The 17,065-nt window shown below is 32.2% G+C and overlaps 1 pseudogene; it reads left to right on the top strand.

Annotated features, from left to right (window-relative positions):
* Window positions 1-762: 762 nt before the first annotated feature.
* LOC149553404 (floricaula/leafy-like protein) overlaps window positions 763-17,065 on the top strand; it is a 91,852-nt pseudogene continuing 75,549 nt past the window's right edge.

Below are 17,065 nucleotides of genomic sequence, written 5' to 3'. Positions count from 1 at the left end.
AGTAGTTTATTATTGACCATCTTTAGCTTAGTTACCAAGCAATATAATTTTGATCCCAATACCTCTCCAAGCCTACCAAACATATTACCATCATGTTGGTAAATATATTGTCATTTCTTTAATAACTCTCAAATGCCCAAATATTTGAAGAACAATTAAATACAATAGTTGGGAAAATGTTACTTGATAACTAATTTCCCTCTGAATCATAGGTACAACTCCCTCATAGGTGATTTTCAAAGAATTTGTTTGTCTCTAATCCTACTATGATGTGTTCTTGGCCAAAGAATAGAAGAGGTAAACCAAGTTAGACCTAGGTAGGAATAACTTAGGCAATAGATTGGTCTTGAAATGAGATCAACTCCAAAAATTGATACATCTTATGAATCCACATAATTGATTCTGAAGTTATGAAAACTTGTAGTATAAATAAAATTTAGGATGAAATGATATAAAGTCATGACAAAAATATTCCTTCTAACTTTAGTAATTCTTTGACCACTTTGTTAGTTTGTTAAATCAAAAAGAGAAACAAATCTTTATTTGTCTTTAGATTTCTAATCTAACCTATAATAAATACACTGACTAATATATGCATGGAACAAAAAATAAATGTTATCACATACTTCTATTCTTGTCTCTGAAACAAAAGATCATTTTACACCAAAATTTGGTTACCCCTCTATTATAGAAAGAGATTACATGTATAGTTTTCTATCATCTCTCAATTTTGGCAAATATTTATTAATCAGTCCTTTGGGAATGCTGAGCAAGATGGTTGAGATGGGTTTCACTACAAACACGTTGGTCAATTTGACTGGGTAAGAGTTGGATGTTGTTGTTATGTTCATGATTGAAACATACATCCTTGATCTTCTTATTGGAGAGAAATACGATATTATATCTTGGAGAGAAATACGACATTATATCTATAATTAGGGTAGAAAGGAGAAGGCTTGATGAAGTAGATTGGAAGAAGCATATGGAACCTTTTTCTATCATGGATGTAAAATAATGCAAGAGTGATGAGGATGCCTTAGAAACACTGTCTTAGGAAGGTAATTTGTGCCTATTCATTTCTATATATGTTTGAATGGAAGAGTTATCATTATACTTGGTTTTTGTGTGCACATATAGATGATTCATTACTCTATTTTTTGCTTTTTTACCTTTGGAGGACATATATACTCTTGAGAAATTAATCAATTATATAGTTGCACATGATAGCTCTAGTTTGTTCTTCTAAGAACAATATTTTGTACTCTAGTGTCCACATTTTCCTCATGTTTTCCTCTTGATATTCTCTTCACAAAGTCACATAATTTAGATCATATTAGTAGGTAGCCTCTAAGGCTATTAAAATAGTAAATATTTGTAGCATTGTATATACCTTTGTGTAGAAATAGTTTCTTGTAATCACCCTTCCATTAAAATGAGAATTGAGAACAATTTCATTGTTCATATTATTCCAAGTACCATTGTTGCATCATTTGTAAAGATGAAATTATTTTTTATACTTTAGCTCTTTAATGGGTTTTAAAGCTTGTCTTCTTTGATAGTGTCAAATATGGCAATTTTCTCTTCTGAGATCAATTTTTTGATAGTTTTTAGCATTGGCATTTCATATCATGCTTAAGGATGTCTTATACATCATGAGAAAAGGCATTCTGATTATGAATCATGTACTATGATCAACATTGATACTCAAAACTATCTTATAGTCTATTCAAGAAGAGAAAATAATTATCTAGTATAGATTGTGGAAATCTAATACACTTTAGTAATTAAATATAATATATATGTGACATGAATAATGATTAGTGGTGAAGGAGGTGAGATTGAATAACTTCTAAGATTCATCATTTCTATATGAAATGCATTCTTTGATTTATTGGTTCTTTTTAATATTTGGTGAAGAGAGGGACTATATATGGATTATAAGGCTCTATTAGATCATATAATTATAACTTTGTTGGGTTGTTGATATAGGTCTATCAGTGGAAGAACCTAATGTAGATAGCACTATGATTCTTTCACATAATAACTATCTATTGAACCTAAATACATGCAATAATAATGTGTTGCTGCTCCAAAATAGCAATCATTTGAGTGCTACAATGAGTGGGTTAATGATGCTACCTAATAATAACAACTATTGTAGTGATCAATAACTCAAAGCTTGCAAAAAGCAGAGGAGAAGGTTCTCAAAAGAGTCTGAAGAAGATGGCAAAGATAGGCAAAGAGAACACCCTTTTATTGTAACTGAAATAGGAGAACTTGCAAGAGGAAAAAATAATGGGCTTGACTATTTGTTTGATCTCTATGAGTAGTATGGAAAGTTTCTGCTGGATGTTCAACACATCGCTAAGGAAAGAGTGAAGAAATGTCCTACAAAGGTATTTGTTTATAATGATCTACAATCACCTTAAAAAGATAGTGCATAGAATTTAAAACCAAATATAGGTTCTTTTATTCAAATAAGATTAGATAACTTATCAAAAGAGATTGATGTTGTTTGTGACATGGATCAAAGTGTATTTAATTGGTTGAAAAAATGTTTTGATTAATAGTGTAGTAACTCTTCTTACATGTTCAGACAAATGTTTGAATGTGTGTTGAAATGTATGGTTGACCTTGTTCAACATGCTTTGCTATCCTCTATAATGCTCATATTCATATTTAATGTGGTTGCATTGGCATCCCTGTTATCCATGAATTGATAAGACTCATTATATTGACATTGATGTCTATGATATTAAATATTGTTGTAGATCTCCAGAAACCACACGTGGAACTTGATGGAAAACCATGTGTCATTGTAGGGAAAATTCATCTCATGGCTATGTATGATAGTATTTTTAGTCAAGTTTACAATAGCCTTAATCTTATTTATGATTGTCATATTTCCTGATGCTCAATATACTTTCTTAGGACATAAATAGAAAAGAGAATTTATTTCAATACACTACACAAATTAAAGTATGTCTTTCTATCATGCAGTTGGATGTTTCATCATCGAAACTTCTTGTAACTAATAATGAATATAAGGATGTAGAGTTTAGAAAACAATTGAGTGAAACTATAGGTTCTTTGCTAGAGCTACGTGTAGTTCCAATTTTCAATGAAAATAATGCAGTGAGCACAAGAAAAGCACCATACAAGGTATTCATTCCTACAACAAATTTAAACCACATGCTTTATTTATAACTATGCCAAATTTTTAATTTGTGATTTATTTTGGCTAATTATTTATGACAGTTTGTTTGAAAACTAGCTTACTTCCATACACTTACCATTCCAAATGGTTCATGGACTTGTTTTGGACAACATTTAAACATGATAGAGATTTTTTTTTATATATGTCATGAGAAATCAAAATATTGTCTACCAATACATGCATATCTCCAAGAGTTGAGAGACCTTCTCAAGTATTAGATGGAAAACCTATTACAATTTTCTTACAAAACCTAAGAATTAAACTCACTTACTTTAAGACTGTGAAGGAAAATTCTTAAGCTCTTCTTAACATATCATGAACTTCAAACAATGCTAAAGGAAAGCTATTCCTAAAATGATTCCCTCCTGATCATCACAATATGTCCTCACAAATTACTTAACCTGAACAACTACATCAATGCAACCCATATATAGATGTTAAAAAAGATGGTTGTCAAAATAAATGAATCAAAAACATAGAATTCATTAGAGAAGATGAGTTTTCATAGAGTTCATTTGACTGTTTGTGTTCTTATTCTCAAACGGTTCTTTTGTTTTAGGTAGATGCTTCAATTTTGTTTGACTTAACTAGCTTTTGAAGTCTTCTTGTTGATTGGATTGAATTATTCTTTTTGAAACTACCCTTAAACTAATTTCATATCATCACACCTTTTTTTATCTTCTACCACCATTTCTATGCATCACTTGGAAAAGCTATCAACATCCATAAGACTGTCACTTTACTCTTTACTTATTCACTATGATTGAATAATTTTTGTAGTAGTTGCATAAGATTCTATAGGTTATTACATTTTTGAATGGATTAAGAAGAATATGGTCATGGTATTAAATGTTTTAGGTTAAAGGTCATTTACTAATTCTTCTCTTGATATATCTACAGTAGTGCTTTTATTATAGGGAGATCCTTAAATTATGAGTTTGACTGTCTTCTAACAGTCTTCTTCTACATTGGATTGAACTCTTCCTTTTCAAACTGCTCTCCCTTTTGATCTTTGACTACCACTATTATGAATAACTTAAAAAATTTGTTGACAGTCATGAGATTATCTCTTTATTGATCAACTATGACTTTTATAACACATACATAAAAATTAATTCTGTCATGCTTAATGACTACTCTTGCTAACATGCTCTTAGATCCAATAATTAGAGTCCGAATAGATTAAGAAAAAAATGGTCACAGTATTAAATATTTCATGCAAAACTCCATTCACTAACTATGCTCTTAATGTGTCATCTATAATAGGTCTTTCATTTAGGTAGGTGTGTAAACTATCATAGAAAATTAAATCTATCATGCTTAATGCCATTGTGGTCTTAATATATCTATAATAGTGCTTTCATTTTGGTTAGATGCTTAAACTATTAGGCTTTGAATAGCTTTTGACACTATTTTCTTGTTCATTAGACCGAGTTCTTCCTTTTGAAGTTGCCCTTAGAATAATTTCATGTAACCATATCCTTTTGATCTTCTACTACCATTGTTATGCATCACCTAAAAAAGTTGTTAACAATCATAGGATTATCTCTTTATTCTTCACTTATCCACTATGACTATCACACACATAGATATTAATTAAGTTTGTCATGCTTTATGAATTTTGTTTTTGGTATGTTCTAGGTGCTTTATGGCTTCTTTTGATTAGGTTCAGTAGTAATAGATTAAAATAAAAATGCTCATGATATTAAATGTTTTGGTCAATAGGTCATTTGACTATTTGTGCTCTTAGTCTCAAATGGTTCTTTTGTTTTAAGTAGATGCTTAAATTTTTTTAGCCTTAACTAGCTTTTGGTAGTCTTCTTGTTCATTGGATTGAATTCTTCTTTTTGAAGCTGCTCTTAAACTGATTTTGAATATCATCATACCTTGATATTCTCTCTATCACACCCTCACAATGATATAATTCAGTTGTGAACTCCTCCATGTCTTTCCTTTGATCCTCTTACATGAATTCCTATTCTCCAATGCCACAGGTTTAATAGCTTGCTACAACTTTTCTCTCAATTGCTAACAAATACCAAAGGGTTGCAACACATGGTTCATTGATTTTTTTGGGGTACTCTTTCAAAAGAATACTTTTTTTCTCTAATATTTGTACTTCATGAGATTGATTCACTTCTTCACACTCATTCCAATCCTCATTGCCTTCCTCAACATAGCACTTTATTCTTTCCACGTGAAACTAAGATTCACACTCACCATCTAATGTCCAACCACCTATGGTTTCTTAGAGTTATCATCTAAGCATTGGTTGTGAACATGAGCTTGCACAAATTTTTTAAAGATGAAGGTCTAAAGTTTACATTTTGTGAGAGTGATGGAGACTAGGTGATCGGTATTCCATAGGTGCTAGGAGTTTGACTTGTTGATTGAGAGAATCCTTACACTTTCATTCTTTTACTACTCAAATGCTTCACTTCTCACTCCCTCCAACCTCTATGTTTCCTGAGTTTTCTTACCTGAGACTTGCAAAAATATTGGCCAAGGGCTCCCTAGGAAAAACACAAAACTTCCAAGCAAAAAGGTTTCCCATGGTTTTCCATCTGCAATGGGGTGATGGAGTGAAAATATCACATGTACTTTGACTTTGTGCGAGTATTTACATATTTAACCTTGAAAAAGATTGTTTAGGTCTTCATGTTTTTCATGTTCAAGCACAAAAGGTGATAAATCTTTATAATTATTGTAGAAAACTAATAGAGGTGAAGACAACCTATTTTGAAAATTTGAGAATCGAGTTTGAAAGATCTAATTTGGGAATCTAACTTTGATATCATTAAAGTTGGGGAAGACTACACTTTTTTAGTTATAAATTATGCATTTCTTTACAATATTATTAATGTGTTTTTGATAAGAAGCATTTTCTAATGTAAATTGAAATGACAAAATATTTTAGATTCTAGTATTGATTAGTGGCTTTCCTATGTAAGTAAGCTCTATTATTCATAACTCATTTATGATTTGGCTTACTATTTGGTGTTGCTAATGACATTTAAGGGCACCAAAATTTCACATTGGTCATTGGTAAACTTTACTCAAGGTGTTCCTATTGGAGCAGTTAAATAATTTTGTCAAAAACTACTTGACCTATTTAGACATTACTATAAACGATGGATCTTATCAATCATTGTATAGAGATCAGGTACACTGGCATTATACAAACTTTGAATATTAAAAATGTAAATATAAACCATTTTAAAGAAGGAAAAGTTTGAGAGTAGGTAGATTCCATTAAATTAAAGCTAGAATTAGATTATAATTAAGATACATGGAGAGAAGGCCTCACACATAAACAATGTAAAATGGAATTTAAGGGTTGATTGGTTTTTATTAGCAACAAAAGGAACTAATTTAGGGGAAAAGTCATAAAGAGAGAGCTTCCAAGAAACTGCTCTAGAGGTTCCTTTATAAAAGAGTCCTTGTCAATACTGACATCTTGTAGACACTTGGATGAAATAAGAACATTCATTGTGAAAAGCCATAAATCTTATCATAAAAGACTGAAATGTAATGCTTCATGAAAGTAGGAAATGATTAAATACAATTTTCATATGTCATGCCTCATGAAAATAGGAAATTATTTAATAGAATTTGAATTAAACATGCATGAATGTTAAAAAAACTTCATAGATACAAAGCTAGTAGTCCCATGGTGGTTATCTTTTTCTATATTTAATTTGATCTTGACTACTTTAATGATTATCATCTAAATTGATGAAAATGTCTCTATCTATATGCATATGAGTAGAGTAGTAGTAATAGGAGTAGAGTAGAAGGGCAGTTGGACTAGTAGAAGTTATAGATCCTTATGCCATGAGTCCAAGAATGTGTTGGTGTGGTAGAGCTAGTAGTTTTATCATTTATAGAGCATATTTAGTTTCTTCATTATGTCTTATGATATTGGCTAAGGTTATGAGTACAATCTTTACGATTGAGACTCTTTACCTTAAATTAATTGACCTTTTGTTTGGATCCATATAAAATTTTACTTCCCTTTTTACATACTGTATACATAACTAGCTAGTGGTAGCCTAATAGAGATCTTATGATTTTTTTTTGATTTAATATTTACATATAGTCAATGATATAGGTATGATTTGTGGCTAGATTTGTTATCTTCAAAGACATGTGACAATTTCCATCTAGAAGGAGTTTTAAAATTAAATATATTAGGTGGGTGTATTTTTCACTACTTAAACTAACATTTCACCCTTTTCTTCATAATGTTGTTTCACATCCAGGGAGTCATATGGTGCAACACTAACTCTAACAAATGGGCTAGCTTGAAAGTTCACCCCATAGTCTATATTGAAATGTATTTAACCCAACTACTTCTTGACTCCATCAAGATTTTAAGCCCTAGTTTTGGGTCCATTCAATGGATAATATATGTCAACAATTCTAATGTTTATTTATATTTTTATAAGGAAAGTTGTCTTAGTAGAGGCTGCCCTCATTGCAAACTCCTAACCTTACACATCTTTGATTAAGAACTCCACCCCCAACTCCATATGTAGACAATGATCAAGGTACAATCACATTTGGACTTGTATATGCAGATAATATCAGAACCTCATCCATCTATAGCCACTTGTAGTGCCATCAATATAGGTCTATGAAATCTTATGTCAAGGTGGTAGTAGACACACCAAATACTCGAAGATAAATATCCAAACTAATCATTGACTAGACTGGTGATTACTTTGGACAATTATCTTGCACTAATTTTTTTTAAAGAAATTAGATTGGTCAAAATTTCAACCAATCTTGGTCGACATTTATACTAAATATTGGTCAAAATTTTGAGCAATGCTTTGGTTGTGAGTATGGCATGGTGGTCGATGAAAGACCATAATTGGTCAAAATTTTGAACAATCCATTGGTTGTGGGTTTGGCATCCTAGTCATTGATAGACCATAATTGGTCAAACTTTTGACCACACTTTGGTGGTCATTTCGACTAATATTGGTCAAAATTTTGACCAATAATTGGACCATTGTTTTGTGGCCATTTCGACCAAGATTGATAAAAAATTAGACCAATAATTTGACCGTTGTTTGGTTAAATTTTTGATGAAGATTGGTCAAAATTTTGACCAATGGCCACCAATAATGCTCAGACCAAATGTAGTCTATTTCAACCAAATACTTGGTCAAAATTCTGAACAATTGGAGGATTTGTCAAAATTTTGACAACAAAAATAGCAACACACAACTTGGTCGCAAATTTGACCACCATGCATTGAAATTTTGACCAAATTTCATCAAAAAATGTGTCAAAATTTACTAGTGTATTAATTCGGTTTTGATCATAGCAATCCCCTTTTTGCTAGCAGATCAAGAATGTCTCATTTATGGATTTGGGAATTCCAACCTCCATAACTTTTTCTTCTCTCTTTTTGTAATAGGTGTTTACATGCAGGTGATTCTTGGGAGTCGTGGGGTTGATCTTTCATCAACTTCAACATGGTATCAGAGCACCAAATCTTTATGCCCATGTTCTAATTATGAGAAGATTGGCTTGGTTTTTGGATCAATGTTTTTCTATCAGAGGGTTTCATTTTTTAGAGTGATTTTAGATTGAATGTAGGGGGTTATTGACATTCAAGTCACTTTGAGCCCAAACAAACATCACTGTTGAGCTCAGAGTGCCCAAAAAACCCTTATTTTCATATAAAATTTCTCCAATTTGGACATAATTGGAATTTGAGACAAAATATTGCTTCCATATTGGACACATTTTTCAAGGTGACATTTTTTTAATTTTAGACTCATTTCTCAAAGTGATGATTTTCTAATTTTTGGCATGCTTCTTAGGGTAGTAACTTTCTGATTTTTCATGTTTTCTAAGGCGATGATTTTCAAATTTTTTGCACAAAAATTAAGATTTTTGGGTACACAAATCAAGAATTTTTGGCATGCAAATTAAGATTTTTGGCACATAAATCAAAATTTTTGACATGTGGACCAAAATATTTGGCACACAAATCAAAATAGTTTTGGTACAAAATTGAAATGCTTCCCGAATCAAAGTCAGAGGTTTTATTTTGCACTTTGGGAGACATATTTTGAGACATTCTATTTTGCCAAATTATTCTCTAGGCACATCCCATTCTATTTTTTTTCTTTTTTTGCATTCTATTGAATATCTTGGTTGTTTCAAGTTTGGGGATCTATTATGTTTCTTCAAATGATTTTTCATGAGTTGTACTATCTCTTGTATCAACCTTATGTCTCTTTTGATCTTTGTTGAATCTTTTTATAGTATTTTTGCAAATGCACTGAGATAAATTTTCACTCTATTGCATTTTGGAATCTTGCATATCTTTGTGTTTTTTTTTACTCACACTACATTATAAAGTTCCTTGGGGGGTTTCATGTTGGCCATCTTAGCCATCTTCCTTTGTCAAGTGAGTTTTCCTTCCATGACATTAGCTTCATGATGTGTTGATGACATGTGCCATTATAGGTGTTTTTACTTCTTTTGCACTTTTGATGTCCCCTATTCTTCTTTTTGCACAAGATAATTCATTCAATTTCAGTGTTCATGTCTTACCTCTTAGCATTATAGGGGGTTATGTTGGTTCTATTAATTTCTTGCTTTGATGGAGTAAGCTATGTATTCAGTATTTGATCCTATGTACTAGGTGATTGTAGTGGTTGAATACCTATGCATTTTAGCGAGATGGATCATTTACCATACATATATTCTTTCATTCCTATTTTTGGAGGCCATGAAGATACCTTTCATATTCAATTGATTAGGTCTTTAGACTTAGTCTTCTCTACTTGGTAATATTCTATACAGTGAAGGTTCTTTAGCTAAGTAGTTTGACAGTATTTGCAGCTTCATGCTTTAGTGGTGATCTTCATGATAATCCTTTTGTTCCTATCTTTGAGAACATTTTATTTCCATCTCTTTTTGGAGTAGGGTTTTTCCCATGTGGTTTTCTCTATTTCTCCTCTTTACAAAGATTTAGTTGTGCTTGGGTACCTCATCAAGCCTTATTAATAAGGAACCAAATTTTCTTTCAACAATAGTTTCTAGGTTTTTAGCTATTCCCTAAGTTTATCTTAGAGGGGGTGGGGGGTGTTAGAGTAATAAGATATTGCCTTATTAATTAAATCATTTTTATTTAATTATTAAGTCTCTTGTCATCTCTAGGTTACTTAAACTAAACTTTAGGCATATAATAATTAATTATTTTATTAATTATTATCATGAAACCTAAGTTTTACCTGTTAGAGTTTTGATATCCTTTTATAAGGATTGATCTCTTTGTAATTTTAATAATTTAGTTTTGATAATAACAATCTTCTTTTTTCTCATCAAGAATGTCTCATCTATGGATCTAAGAATTTTAGCCTCCATAGCTTTTGCTTCTCTCTTTCTATAATAGATGTTTACTACATTATGTTTATGAGAAGTTTAGCTTGACTTTCAGATCTGTGCTTTTTCTTTAGGAGGGTTTCATTTTTCAAAGTTATTTTATGTTGAATCTAGGGGGTCACTAATTTTTGGGTCACTTTGAGCCTAAAAGGAACATCTCTGTTGAGCTCAGAGCACCTAAAAACCCCTAATTTCATATAAAATTTGTCCAATTTGGACACAGTTTGAATTTGAGGCAAAATAATATTGCTTCCAAATTGGGCATGTTTCTTGAAGCAACAACTTTTTGATTTTTAGACACATTTCTTAAGGCAGAATTTTTTTGATTTTTGGAATGCTTCTCATGGAAACAATTTTATGATTTTGTATGTTTCTCGAGGCAACAATTTTATGATTTTACATGTTTCATGGGGCAACGATTTTTAGATTTTTTGGCATCAAAGTTGAGATTTTTGACACAAAAATCAAGATTTTTGGTATGAAAATTGAGATTTTTTGGTGTGTAAATCAATATTTTTTGGTATGAAAAATCAAGATTTTTTGGTAGACAAATTGATATTTTTGGCACATAAATTGAGGTTTTTGACACATAGACCAATATGTTTGGCACACAAATCATAATAGTTATGATACAAAACTAAAACACTTCCCAATTCAAAGTTAGATGTTCTATTTTACACTCTGGGAGACATATTTTGAAACATTCTATGTTTCCAAATTCTTCTCCAGGCACATCCCATTCAATTTTTTGTTTTTTTTCCATTCTGGTGGATATGTTGGTTGTTTCAGGTCTGGGGATTGATTATGTTTCTTCAAATGATTTTTCATGAGTTGTACTATCTCTTGCATCAACCTTATGTCTCCTTTGATCTTTGTTGACATCCTTTTGTAGTATTTTTGCAAATGCACTGAGATAAAGTGTCACTGTATTGCATTTTGGGATCTTGCACATCTTTGTGTTTTTTGTACTCACATTACATTATACAGTGCCTTAGGGGGTTTCATGTTGGCCATATTAGCCATATTCCTTTGTTAAGTGAGTGTTCCTTCCATGACATTAGCCTCATGATGTGTCAATGACACGTGCCATTATAGGTGTTTGTACTTCTTTTGCACTCTTAATGTTCCTAGTTCTTCTTTCTCCAAGAGATACTGCATTCAATTTCAATTTTTATGTCTTACCTCTTAGCATTATAGAGGGATTATGTTGGTTCTATTGCTTTCTTGGTTTGATGGAGTGAGCTATGTATTCAACATTTGATTCTATGTACTAGGTGATTGTAATGGCTGGATACCCATGCATTTTGGGGAGATGGGTCATTTACCATATAGACATTCTTCCATTCCTATTTTTGGAGGCCATGAAGATACCTTTCATCTTCAATTGATCAGCTCTTTAGGTTTAGTCTTCTCTACTTGGTCATATTCTATACAGTGGAGGTTCTTTAGATCAACAATTTGGTAGTGTTTGTCGCTTCATGCTTCAATGGTGCTCTTCATGATCATCCTTTTGTTCCTATCTTTTGGAACATTTTATTTCCATCTCTTTTTAGAGTAGGGTTTTTCCTATTTGGTTTTCTCTATTTCTTCTCTTTATAGAGATTTGGTTGTGCTTGGGTACCTCATCAGGCCTTTTTGTTGAGACCCAAATTTGCTTTTAGCAGTAGTTTCTAAGATTTTAGCTATTCCTTAAGTTAACCTAAGGGGGGTGTTAGACTAATAATATATTTCCTTGTTAATTAAATAAGTTAAATTTAATTATTAAGTCACTTATTATATCTAGTTTACTTAAGCTAAACTTTAGGCATATAATAATTAATTATTTTATTAATTATTATCATGCAACTTAAGTTTTACCTGTTAGGGTTTTGATCTCTTTTATAAGGATTGATATCTTCGTAATTTTATTAATTCAATTTTAATAATAGCAATCTCCTTTTTACACATCAAGAATGTCTCATCTATGGATCTAGGAATTCTGGCCTCCATAGCTTTTGTTTCTCTCTTTCTATGATAGGTGTTTGCATATAGGTGATTCTTGGGAGCTGTGGTGTTGATCTTTCACCAACTTCAACCTTTCATCAACTTCAATAGTTGTCTCATGCCTCACAATTTGACACCATTGATTGACATACAATCTAAATAACATTTTTCTCATCTTTTAATCTTGTATCTTGATTGATGTGAATTTGTTTCAAAGCATGTATACAAATTCCTAAACTTTCTTATTATTTTTCTTTACAAGAATCCTAACTAGGATTTCTATGAAAATCAAAGACAAAGTATTTGTGTTTTTTCACTACTTGCAAGGGGCTACTTTTCAAATTCAAACTTGCTTCATTTTTCTTCTCAAATTGAAGACCATGAATTTGACTTTCTTAATGTTTACTTGTGTTCCCACCTCTTTACAATTCAATTCTAGTGCCCTTAGGTGCAACTATAAGACAATACATTGTTCTAGCCAATAGAGGGAGATTATTGACATGTAGCATTAACTATGTTAGAAAGATGTCCAAATATACATCCTTACCACATGACTTTTATATCTAGTTCTCTAAGTTATCTATGTAAAGAAGAAACAAAGTGGGGATAATGATTACCCTTGTTTGAAACCAAGCTTCCTTCCAAAACTCTCTAATAGACCCATCTATTTCTAGCTTTAGCTTGAACTTGCTTATAAAGCCTACATAATATTTGCCTTATATTGTTTTGGAATGCCCAAATCTTCAATGTTGTGTTAGAGTTTACTTCTACAAATTGTGCCAAAATCCTTTTCAAAATCAATGAAGCAAAAAAAAAACATTTTATTTCTCTTCTAAGGTCTTTTTGATCAAGGGTGGTGTAATGGTCAATAAGAGAGTGTTGTTGAGTTGTCATTTTTCATGATGCTTAATGACATGAATCCTTTCAAACTCCTCTTGTGAAAAGCTGATCTAGGATTAACTCCAAGGTTTTGGGTGATCTTGCAACAGACTGGAATTTTCTCAATGAAGATAAATGTGAGTGTTTACGAGAAGGTCTTTGTAGGTTCTGACCAATTTCATATAAGATGTTGAATCTACTTACTATCTCAAAAGAATAACTACAAAAAAATGAATATATTTTTGTATTTTTTTTGTTTTTATAATAAATGCAATTTTCACTATGCAATTATATGAATTCCTAATTTAACCAAGTGTTTGTAAAAGAAAATAACAAAGATAGGGTAACAAGAAGTTTAACCAAATGACTTGAAAAGTAAATACCTAATGGACATAAGCCACATAAACAACATGTCTATGAGTTAAGCCTTTAAAAAGATTGATAGGTAACCAATGAAAATAGGAGCAATGCTTCCTTAATTTACTGATGCAATCATCGATGGAAATTTAGTAATCATAAGATGTTTCACTTTTTATCAGATCGCAAGGCTACAAAAAGTGCGCTCATGCCAGACAAAAAGCTATGTAGGAATAATAGGGTGATCTCTTCTCTAACTAAGTACATCAGTAGAATTTGTAGACATGTGGCAAACACTAGAATTAAAAGATTGCTCAATCAAAATAATGCAACAAAACTATTGGTTCCATTACACTCCATGAACATACATTCACAAAATATAACACACTCAGGCAAGAATAACTACACTCTGAATGAGAGTACCAATAGCATATATTATTACATCAAAACAATGGCCTAGAATACATGTTTAATTCCTTAGTTGATAGGAAATATTTGCCTCAATTTGTGTTGAGAGTGAGAGATCTCTTTATGCAAACATATTCTTCTAAACTAATAAAATATATCTATTTATCTACAAACTAACTCCCTAAAAGGTGCTAAGTAGGACTCCACCCTTGTTTATATCATTTAATGGGTGCATGAGCCTTTACATGTCTTAAAATAAAGAAAGTATGAGAAAACAAGAAGAAGAAAGCCATCAGATGATGTAGGAGTCTCTAGAGATGCCAAAAAGAGAAGCTTAACCTTCTCTCGATGTTTGTAGGAGTTTAACTACTGCCAGAATGCATTTTTAGTGCATATAAATCTCTAACTTTGGAATTGGCAGTTAACTATCAGCGTACCTCTAACTTCTTCAAAAACTTCCAGTGCACCTTTGGAGAAGCACACCTTGTGCACATTGTACACCTTGGGAGAAGTGCACCTTGGAAGACAAGCCCAAAAAATGCAAAATTTTACCAAGTATCAAAATTGAAATTCTAACTTTTGGGTTTTGTTCCCCTTAATAGCTATGTCTAGGTACTTATTCTTGAATTTTTCTATAATTTTAGTCACTTGGGTTGCATCCGGAAAATATAAAGCATCATATTTATCCTTTACTTTTTGTTGATAGTTTCCCACCTCTATGCGAGTCACTGCAAAATCTCCCAATTTCACATCCTATTATAGCAATGCCTCTTCGATCTTATATGCCTGTCTAATATCCTCATCAATGGAAGCTTCTTTAAAAGTTATTCAAAAATTTTCAACAACTACTTTCACAATCATGGGTCTATCCCTTGAATTATCTTTAAAAATCTCAAGGTAAGCATCATTGTAATATTTCTCTGCCTCCAAAATCTTCTCTTGGGCTTGACCCTTGAGCTTATGAATATCCACATGTAATGCTTCCATTACTATATTACCATCTATAATCCTCTTTATCCAATAATCTATCTTATCTAACTCATCTGCAATATAGTATCACTTGAAGGTCTTTACCCCAGGTATGTATCTCATCCATCAACCCAAAATCCTAGTTCAATATAGCAACCAACTTGTCTACATTATCCTACATGTGGTGCAATAACTTAATATTTCCTTGAATAATCTACACACCTTTTCTTCAAAACTTTCTCATGATTGCTAACAAGCCTTCAAAAATGGATCTAATTGTACATTCTCCTTGTACCTGCTATCAAGTGCCACACCTAAAGTATCCTTAGGATTTTTAGTATCCAATAGACTAACTACTTTGTGAAAATAACCACTTAGGAGTTCATTATTCTTCTGGAGGCTTCACAATTCAGACTCATCCTGTTCTAAGTGCCTAAACACATCTTTGATTCCCATAGTGACCATCAATTTGATAGTATCCATAGTAGGTTTTCCAAGAAAGACCTCTTTGATTTGATAATATTTTGAGGTCAAATCCTTAATATCTACATGTAGAGGAGGGATTGAAATATGGGCAAACAATTCTCAATCTTGATCACTCATAACGAAGGCCAATGTTTGTGCATCACCTGTTGGTGGATTAGGTTTCTTGAGAGCTTCAATTAATTCTCTCATACCCTCTTCCTTAGTACAATACAACTACTTTTTATGTCTAACCATCACCTCTTTTCTCAACCATCTTGGAGTATCTTCCATCGAAGGTTTATCCTTAGATAAAGAGGGAGCTTGTACTGTTAGGCCCTTTCCTTTATCAATCCTCTCTAGAGTCTTCTCCTTTTGTGAGAGATCTATACCAGGCATCTATGTGTCTATTAAGTCCATAGTCCTTACCTCTATATCTTGGCAAGTCTATTGAGGTTCCTCATCTATTTGCCCCTCCTTTGATACTTCATTGGCAAGTCTTTGTTGTGGCTCTTATATCTACTTAGCTTGTACCTATTCTTCATTACCTAGAGGGAGAGGAGTAACTAAACCTTCATCCAAGCAAGATAAAACTTGACTTGGTGATGGTGGAGCAATTAAAGTTCATTATGGTTGAGGCAACAATTGAATCCAATCCTCTCGTGGAGGTTGATTTTTCAGGTATTCGTTATCTTGTCACCTACTAGCTCATTGCCTATAGGCATGAAATCAAAATTTGACATTTTAAAGACATCGACCCCTTGGTTCTCTTGCTCATCAATCTCTTGTTGTAACTCATCCTCCAAAGTTGTAACTTGAATAGGTTGTGTAGGAATAGATGGTGGTGTTATAGTGGATCTCCTTCTTTGTTCTACTTTAGTAAACCTTGCAAGATGAGTCCTTTGATTGAAGGGAAGGTTATCCTCTTTGTCTTCATCATCCTTTTATTCTTCATATAGGATAACTTCTAGGACTGATGGAAAAGGAATAAGCTTTCTTATCACCTTTTGTCTCCTTGTCCTTTTAACTAGAGTTTTCATCTTTCTTTTCTTGGGAGCTAATGGAGAGGCTTCTTCCTCTTGCATAGGTAGAAGTATTTCTTGTGCTTCTATTTAAACTTCTTTCCCTTGTTCTGGTGGTGGCATTGGTGGATTATCCTAAGTCTAGATGACTTCTATATTTTTTGCCCCTTAGCTCCTAGGTGCTTGAGTTGCCTCTTCTTCAAGCTCAGCTTGCTAAGGGGAAGCTCTTTTCCTTTTGTTCTTACCCTTTTGTGATATGAAGTATCCAACTTCTCTATCAAGCTGATGCACCATTTCCAACCTTATTAGAGATTGAGCTATGAATATTGGCACTATCACCTTCACACCTCCAACTTTT

This window comes from Cupressus sempervirens, chromosome 6 (assembly GCF_028749045.1).
Source record: "Cupressus sempervirens isolate cs-2001-9-10 chromosome 6, ASM2874904v1, whole genome shotgun sequence".
NCBI lineage: Eukaryota > Viridiplantae > Streptophyta > Pinopsida > Cupressales > Cupressaceae > Cupressus > Cupressus sempervirens.
The sequence above is the reverse complement of the archived record's forward strand: the minus strand, read 5'-3'. Positions and strand labels throughout refer to the sequence as shown.